Source organism: Sapajus apella, unplaced genomic scaffold (genome assembly GCF_009761245.1).
Source record: "Sapajus apella isolate SASKATOON/1434 unplaced genomic scaffold, GSC_monkey_1.0 scaffold32, whole genome shotgun sequence".
NCBI classification, from domain to species: Eukaryota; Metazoa; Chordata; class Mammalia; order Primates; family Cebidae; genus Sapajus; species Sapajus apella.
In genome coordinates this window covers 3,658,256-3,667,552 of record NW_022436972.1, presented here as the reverse complement: position 1 = coordinate 3,667,552, position 9,297 = coordinate 3,658,256, and the positions used below count along the sequence as shown (strand labels likewise).

At 46.8% G+C, this 9,297-nt stretch overlaps 1 long non-coding RNA gene across 1 annotated transcript in view; it reads left to right on the top strand.

Moving 5' to 3' along the window:
• The window catches only part of LOC116562177, an 8,288-nt gene extending 708 nt beyond the window's left edge, over positions 1-7,580 (top strand). Inside the window, exon 2 of the long non-coding RNA XR_004273821.1 lies at positions 7,158-7,580. This is a non-coding gene — a long non-coding RNA (uncharacterized LOC116562177). The remainder of the gene's footprint in view (positions 1-7,157) is intronic.
• Positions 7,581-9,297: the final 1,717 nt, after the last annotated feature.

Sequence of the window (9,297 nt, the reverse complement as noted above, 5' to 3'; positions counted from 1 at the left end):
TGTGTGTGTGCATTAATGTGTGTGGGGTGGTGTGTGTGTGTTTCTGTGTGTGTGCATTAATGTGTGTGGGGTGGTGTGTGTGTGTTTCTGTGTGTGTGTATTGCTTTTCTTCTAACCTCCTCCACACCATCTGCCCACGAAATCCATACCTCCTAAAACAGAACCCACATCCCCATCCTACAACAAGGAACCGGAGCAAAAGAAAAAAAAACAAAAAACAACCAGCAACAAACCCTCTTGCCACAGTTGGAGCCCAAGGAGAGGAACTGGGTATAGATTTAAATCCACCCTCCCAGATCTGCAGGTGTGAGAGAAGGTAACCTTTCTTGAATATCATGATAGTTTTCAGTGTGTGTGACTCATCTATATTATTCCAGTTCTCCTTCATTAGGGGGAGAAAACGCTTTTCTATCTTTAATGAATGCCAGTGATTCAGGAGTTCCAGAGAGGTGGGCCCTAATTAGTCAAGCAGGGTTTCCATTACCCAGAAAGCTTGAAAGGAAGGATTTCGGCCAGTTCTGTACCAGCAGCCAGAGCCCAAGCCAGACCAGAATAGGGAGGTGTCATTTTGTTGTCAGTCGCCAAGAGAACCACAGAAAGAGTTGTGAAGCTGGGCTAAGGCCCTGGCACTGCCTTCCTTGTCTGTAAAATGTGAGTGCTGGACTGGAGTTCTGGATCTCTGCCGGCTCACAGATGATATGACTCTCTAAAGCACTTGGTCAATATTAGGCAGTCTCCCCTGAAAAGCTGGGTTAATAGACAACTTGCAGGCTTAGTCCTGAGAAAGCCTCACAACATCACTAAGGAAGATAAAGAGAATCCAAAGAGGAGAGGGTGCATTCTACCTACGTTGGGGGAGTCAATCAGGTTTTTTAATGAGAGAAGAGTAAGCCCTAGCCCAATTTGTGTAGTGGCCGTGGATCACATCCACCTGACGCATAATCCTTTAACCTTATCAATCTCAGTAAAGGATTTAAAATCAGTGACTTCTTGTTTCAATGGGTTTGAAGGTCACTGTTTTTCCATCAAAGGGGTATGTGCATTTAAGTCTTATTTTTGGTTGTGGGGTGGAAGGCCCCTCTCTGTGGCAGCAGTTGCAGACATGAGCTGCTGGGAGAATGGGTGTGCACGGCTGCAGCTTCGAGGTCTCAAGCTTGATGTCCTTACTTCTGGTGCAGGGACTTTGTAGGCTGGGAGGCCCATTCTCTCTCTCTCTCTCTCTCTCTCTCTCTCTCTCTCTCTCTCTCTCTTTCTCTGTCTCTACCTCTCTGCTGATGGTTTATGCTTTCCTTCAAGAAGCACTCAGAACTTTCTGTGGCCACTCCTTGCTGAGTACAGCTGGAAATCCAGATGCCCGGAGTGCCCTAGCGGGAGTTCTTCCCAGAGGAGTCCTTCCTCCCTGGAAAGACGCACCAGGGAGCCTTGCTTGGCAGAGGGCTGCCCTCTTTTTCTCTGAGCACCCTGGAGCAGGGCTGGAGTAGCTGAGGGCGTGATGAGTAAGCAGAGCTCTCCTCTCTGTTTGTTTGCATTCCATTTGATGAGGCAGCTGGCGAAACCTCTCCCCCTTCTCAGCTGCGAGGTGAGCAGACTGCGCCTGCTGCCTCGGATGTGCTCACCGGAGCGTCACCTGCCTCCAGCCAGGAATTCCACCTGTTTCGGTGACACCAAAGATGTGAAGGAAGGATGTCCTCATCCACCCCAAACCACTCCCAAATGAATTTCCTTCTTTTGAGAGGGGCTGGCGACAGGAAAAATATGGCATCCCCAGACACTGAGCATCTTAAGCAGACAGACCCTCCTGTAAAACAGAAAGTGGAGAGCCTTTAAGTCACACTTGGCATTAGCTGCCATGTCTTGAATTTGGGCAGCCAGTCCAGGCTGGCAAACCCAGCTGGAGAGGAACAAGAGAGGGTGCCCAGCAGGGGGCGCTGGACTGCACTCGACCCTGGAGACAGGCTGGCAGTGGAAGGGTGGGTCCTGGCCCCACCAGGACGCCAGGAGTCTGACTCAGGTGCTGTTGATGATTAGAGGAGTGGCTAGAGTCGGAGAAATCCTGAATCATGCTGTGGCCACGTGGCACCGGGATCACACACTTGGTCAGATTGTGTCCATGCCCTGAGCCATTTCCTGATCCAAAACAAATATTTGAGTTTAAAGAGCTGAGTAAAGCTGCAGAACATTTTGTAGATGTTTCACGTTTTCTCTGCTGCAACTCAAGGCCTTGGAGAACCTTACTTGTGGCAGTCCACACAAGAACCTTGTTTCTGTGAGTAGCTTGCACTGAAAGCCAGTGGCCTCATACATAAAGAATGTCCTCTCTGGCTGGCTCACTCAGTCTCCACTTCTTCTGTTTTGTTTGCGTAATCGGTGCCTAGACGAAGTTTTCAAAAGCATTCACCCAAAACTGGAGGGCCATGGGGTATATGGCTTGGGAACAGTCTTCTTCTCCAGCCCCACAGGCCATTCTGGGGCTAGCCTGGCATTCCCCAGCTCAGAGAAGGAATCCAGCAAGTGCATGGCTGTTAGAAGTCAGGCGCTCAGCCTGTCTCTGTTGCGGGCATATGTGATCTGGGTGGCTTAGTTACCCTCTCTAGGCATTAGTTTCCTAACCTGTAAAAATTACGTCCAAGACTCTGTCCAACTAATCTTTTAAGCCTGTCTGGAGTGGGCTGAAGGCATTTTGGGGCTTTTGGGAGCAGCTCAAAGTTGGATCTGTGGTTTGAGTCTCCTTGGGGTATCCTCTACCTAAGCCAGAACTTGGGCTCTGGAGCAAGTGGAGCCATCCTCAGAATCACCTTGATATTTCATGGGCCTTTCATGTGGGTTTTTAAGTCACATTCCTCTGGCTATTAGAAAAACAACAGCAACCACCAGAGACCATCCAGAACTAGAAGAGTCTAAGGGAACAAAGAAAGAGGACATCTAAGAGGACACAGATAAAGGGGTATTCTTCAGAACAACTGCTTCGCAGTAGTCATCTTATGACGCGACTTCATTTTTCCAATACGCACATTCTGTTTCTCTCTCTTCGGAGATCACATCAACTCTGCCTTTGGCATTATCTGCCATGTTTCAAATTTAATCAGCCTTTTTTTTTTTTTTTCCTTTGTCTTGGCAATAGAACCACTGGTCTCAATGCTTAGACTCTGAGTCTTGCAGTTCGAAGAGAGAATTGAGTCGGCAGAACAGGACTGATTCAGCATTCCCAGGTTGGCCGCAGTGGGGCCAATTCTCTGGTTCCTATTTTGGCCTAATTCCCACTGAAATCCAATGCCCAGTAAGAAGTACAAGCTTTCTTTCTGTAATTATGAACAAAGGTTTTTAAGTGGCTACAGGGCAAAAAAATAGGGTTCTGCATCTCTCTAACAGCAATTACCCTAGACTTACTGCTGTAATCGTCCAACTGTCTGTGCAGCTGCTCACGTGGACACAGGCACCAGGTCATTCCTGCGTACGCCTCCCCACTCTTGGCTGATGGGATCAGGCCTATTTCTCATCATGAGTTAGGGAGGAGAAATGAGAAATGGAGAGTTGGAAAGATTTTATGTGTTCTTCCCCTTCTACTCACCACTACTTTATGTTTTTATTACTTAGCAGTAAGTTATCCTGAACAAGTACTTTACTATTATGGAAATAGAAGGAAAACCAAGAGGTAGTAAGAATGCTGAGTCATCATGAGAGCTTAGAGGGAATGACCAGGGGTGGAGTTAAAGAAGGTGAAATGTACATCTCTGGGTATTAATAGTAGGATATTCTGGAGATTGAATTCCCCTAAATTACAGCTTGTTTCTCTAGCAATCAAGGCTGAAGGGACTTCTGGTAGAAATGATAAGCTATCTAGTGATTTGCAGGGGTTGTCCACCCTAGATCCACAAGAGAAATGCTCCACAAACAAAAATTGGTCATGGCTAGGCTCCACCCACTGAAGGAGAATTTTTGGAGGGTGGGGCTCAGGCATGAATATCTTTAAAGACCCTCAAAATGATCTGGATGTGAAGCGAGAAATAAGAACACCAAAACATAGTAAGTACTTTTTTCTTCACAAAGGAAGGAAGTTAAGAGATGCCCCAAAAGCTGGAAAGAGACTGTTACAGCATTAAATAAATAAAAATTTATTTTTATAGAATATTGTTACAGTAGCAAGTAACACTTCTTATATCAAGCTGTGCACTAAACGCCTAATTTGCATCCATTCATTTAATTCTAATAACAATGCTTATGAAGGACTTATGATTATTATTAGCCCCATTTTGCAGATAAGGGCACCAAGTCTTACATGTAGTGACTTGTCCAAGGCGAACAAATTGAGTTGTAGCAGGAGAAAGGAACATATGTGTAAGGAGTGTGGAAAATACCAAAATAAGTAAAACACAGGCTGACTCTCAAGTTGCTGCCTTTGAATCTCAGATCAAATGGCTAAAAGTCCAAAGCAGTGTGACAACTGTCATAGTGTGATGGAACCACAGGAGAGAGAGGATTAGTCAAGGCTTTGTAGCAGAGTTTGACTGAGCCTTAAAGAAGGAGCTCCAGATTCTGCTAGGCAGGAAGAGATTCCTGGGAAAAAGCACAGTGCACGAAAATCCAGGAAAGCAGCGGAGGGCTGGCAAATAGCCTGGTCAGATTAAGGTTAAAAAAAGAAAAGTAATATAAGGCTAGGAAGGGCAGCTGCCCTAAATTGTGGGATTTTAAATAGGATCTAGGAGGGAATAGGGCACCTGGCAGGTATCTGCACAGGGTGTGTGACGAGGCAGTGTTTTCAGAGGAGCTGGCAGGCTGGGAGCCTCCGGGATGTCTTCTAGAGGGGAGTGAAGCAGGGTTGGACCGCTGGCCTCTCAGTGGACCACAGAAGAAGGAAGGAAAGCTGAAGACATCTGGGACGATGTTAAGCCTACAGCCCTCATGTTTGATCTGGCCGGGGTGGAGCTACTCTACACCCTCCCACAAAGACTACCTTGTCAGGAGCCACGCCCCGGCCCTGTCGGATCACTGGATTACCCCATGTGTCCTTTTGCTTTGTTAGCTGAGGTTGCTGTTAATTGTTTTTTTAATGTGAAAGAGGGTGAAAGAGGGTGTGCAGCTATGTTCTCTATGCATTTTGGATTCGTGTTTCTTGTATTCATTTAGACGTTGTGCTTTTTCTCTGTCTGTGATGACACATGATATTTGATTTTTTTCATCAAGGGGGGAGGCGATGAAAGTGAGAATATGGGATGCTGAGCTAGGTGAGACTTCCTTATATGTCCATAAGCAAAGCATTTCAAATTTTCCACAGGAGAACCTCTTGGGATTCTGGGGGTGTGGCCTATTGCAGCCCCCTAAAAGGGTACATTTCTCTACAGTTTTGTGTTTTATCTTTAAGTGCCATGTACATTCTCTAATTCCATAATCTAGCCAGCCCTTCCTGTTACGCTGTACCAGGTTTATCCTGTGGCTTGGTGACCTCTGGCTCACCACCACAGGCCTGTCTCTGACGGGAAGCCATCCTGATTGTTTCTGTCCAGGGCTGGGCTATTGATTTGGACATGAATAGCTTGAAAGACAGCTCTAAGCTGTCTATTTCACTGTGTTCAAAGGAACATATATTTGCATAAGAAACCTTATGCCTTCTTTTTATTGTATAGCTTATCAGTTGCAAGATGTTGGCGTATATGTCACATTGACGACTGGGTGGGGAAATGCTCTCTCATTAAAGATCCCTTTGTTTATAACAAGGACCATGGAGACAGATTGCTAGTAAAGTCCAGTCGCCTCCTCCATTGTACAAAACCTACTGGGGGGGAGTCTAAGAAGGGAAAAGGAGTTTTAGAGGGATGAGGGGGGTTTGGTCATTTGCCAATACAGGTTGGCAGCAGGACACTATCCTTGGCTGATTCTGTTTGGGCAAAATAGTTACCTTCTTTAGAGCTGTGTCTTCACACACAGTAACACCTCTGGCTCCAAAGACTTGTGGCCTCCCAGGTACACCTTCAGTTGCTTCCTCTCAAATCATCAGCTTCTGTCCTCTAATACGCACTTGTCAGCTCACTTTTTTTATAATTTTCCTCCTTTATCTCCCCTCCTTTTTTTTCTGAGATAATGTTTAACTCTGTTGCCCAAGTTGGAGTGCCATGGTATGATCACGGCTCACTGCAGCCTTGAACTCCTGGGCCCAAATGATCCTCTTGCCACAGCCTTCCATGCAGCTGGGACCACAGGTGTGTGCCATCACATCCGGCTAATTTTTAAATTATTTGTAGAGACAGGGTCTTACTATGTTGCCCAGGCTGGTCTCAAAGTCCTGGACTTAAGTGATCCTCCCGCCTCGGCCTCCCAAAGTGCTGAGATTACAGGCATGAGGCACTTCACCTGGCCCTTTATCCCATCTTGATGAAGGGGTTAGGAGAGTCCATCTGACAGGGCGTGGTGGCTTACGACCATAATCCCAGCACTTTGGGAAGCTGAGACGGGCAGATCACCTGAGGTCGGGAGTTGGAGACCAGCCTGGCTAACATGGTGAAACCCCGTTTCTACTGAAAATACAAGAAAAAATTAGCTGGGCGTGGTGGCGGACACTGTAATCCCAGCTGCTTGGGAGGCTGAGGCAGGAGAATTGCTTGAACCCAGGAGGCGGAGGTTGCAGTGAGCCGAAATCACGCCATTGCACTCCAGCTTGGGCAACAAGAGCGAAACTCCATTTCAAAAACAAAAAAGAAAGAGTCCATTTTTTCCACTCCATCATCTGTCTCTTCTTGGTCTTCTCCAGAGATGTTGCCTCTTAAACAGAGTATTCATGTTGGGGTTCCGCTGGATCCTGCCTCTCTTCTTACTTGGACAGGGCCTTCTCACCAGTCCTTGTCCCTGGCCCGCCTCTATAAGGCATGGTCATGTTTGTTGAGTGCCCTCCCCTGAAGGGTGCTGGGCTGCTCACCACTGAGCCCTCCTGCCTGGAGGGGACCTCCCCAGGCTCCTCCTGCCCCGAACCTGCCCTGGCTCTCCTCGTGTGACAACAGCTCAGCTCTTCTGATGACTACCTACCACAGTTGGTAATGGCTTAGGATTTATTCCAAATGTTTCATTGCTAGCCCATCTATTTTCTTTCCGGGTCAAGCTAAGTTACAGCAGTTAATCTATATTAGTGACTCATTAAATACTTCTTGATTTTGGTATGCCTCCGTCAGAGACCTGGAGCCACAGAAGCACTCATACATGAGCCAAGAAGACAAAAATTGTGTGGCAGCTTCCCAGCTCTGCTCTGCAAACATGCACTTCCTGTTTACTGCCTAAGACCTGATGAACCCGTACTGAGACTGCCCAGGCCACATTAGAGTCACCACAGGCCCTGCTAGGTGACTATTTTGATATGGAGGGGAAAGAATTACTCCCCTCAGCCCTTGGGGATGAATTTAGGACCATCACTGCCCAGCGTTATGCCCTTGCTCAAGGATTTGGAACTGGGAACCAAAAAGAAAAGTGCACCTGACTTGGAAATGTGCACACAAGCAGCCTCTCAACAGCGGGACGTTTATAGTGAAGGATGCATCACCGAAGAGAGTTGTCATTCATTGGGATGGCCTGGCCAAAATAAACCGTCCTGAATGGAACACTTTCATGGGGCTGCTTTGGGGATAGTTGGAGCAAGGTCGAATCTGTTACCTGAAGTCAGGGTTGGAGATTGACAAATGATTGCAGAGAGGACCTGGAATCAGAAGGGAAAACGCTGGTCTCCAATGAGAGGCACTCAGGGTATGGGGAGAAAATAAGGAGAAGCTAACTCTCCCCACAGGTGACCTGGAAGGAGAACAGCTATCCAAAGGCCCAAGTGTTGGGTGGTTTGAGGTTGTACCTGGTCAAGTTCTTCAAGTCCTTGTGGGAGGGATGGAAGCCACTCCAGAGGCAGGATCTCAGCTGTAGCCTGAGGCTGCTGGGTCAAGCAGCAACGGCAGGGAAGTTGCAGAGCGCCCTTACAGAGTGGCTTTATTGTGGAGGGAGCAACCATAGAGCAGATCCTGGCCAGTAGGGCTTTCTCTAGACTCTATTGCCCCAGCTCCCTGAATTTCTGCTCATGACAGTTGAAAATAATTACCAAAGATACAATGGGGAAGAAGCTGCATTCTTTCTTTTTTAACTATCCACTATAAGCTTTCCTAGAAAGCCACTTTCATGCTTTCTACCCACCAGTGAAAAATTGTGAATGAAATGATCATTTCTTTGCAAAAAACAGACATAATTTCATGAGGAGTGCATCGAAAGCAATGAAGCTTTGTTTCTGGGTTCCATGCCTTTGCTGGATGGACCAGTTAAATGAATCACATAGGGAGAGCCATTTAGAACAGGCCCTGCTGTTGAACACACTTCATGAAAAAGAGCTCAGAGTCACATTGCACAAAGGTTTTCTTAGGAAGCCGGGCCTTCACTGATGGTTGTCTAAATAACTAACTGTTCTCTGCATGTGAATGGTATTTGTTGTTGCCATGGTTACAGTAAACAGAAATTCAATTCAACATAATGACATATATATACATCAATGGTGACATCAGATTTGACCCCTTTATGTCTGGAAAGAACCACTAGTGCCTCTCTGTGGAGGTTCTACTGGGGCTTTATGAAGCCCTGAGCAGCTTTGGGCATCCATACATTCATTTAATGTATAGTTACTGAAATCTGCTACGTGGCAGGCACTATGCTGGCACTAGAGATACTGGAATAAGTGATCCAGTCTCTGCCCCTAAGGAGCTTAGAATCTGGGAGGAAAAATAAGACCAATGAGCCTACCACATGGGGGAATGGTATTGTGAACAGGAAGGTAATACGAAGGCAATCCTGAAAGGATGCATTCTTCAGATAAGAAGGTCTAGCTTGTTTGAATTATGGCAAATTGAGTGTATGAGTGTTCTGCTGGCCTTGCAACAAATTACATTCGTGGCTTAGAGGAACACAAATGTATTATCTTACAACTCTATAGTTAGAATTCTGACATGGGTGTCAATGGGTTAATAATCAAGGTATCAGCAGAGCTGTGATCCTTTCTGGGGGGCTCCAGGGGGAATCTATTCACTTATCTTTTCCGGCTTCCAGGGGCTGCTCCCACCCCTTGGCTCAAGGCCCCTTCCTCCATCTTCAAAGCCAGCCACAGTGTGTCTCTCTGGCCACCCTTCCACAGTTATGGCTCCCTCTGACTACAGCTGGGAAAGGCCTTCTCCTTTTTAAGAACCTATGTGCCTAGATTGAGCCCTCCTGGATAATCCAGACTCATCTGAGGGCCTGGAATTTAGTCAGCTCTGCAGGGTAAAGTAATGTATTTACCAGTGCTAGGGATTA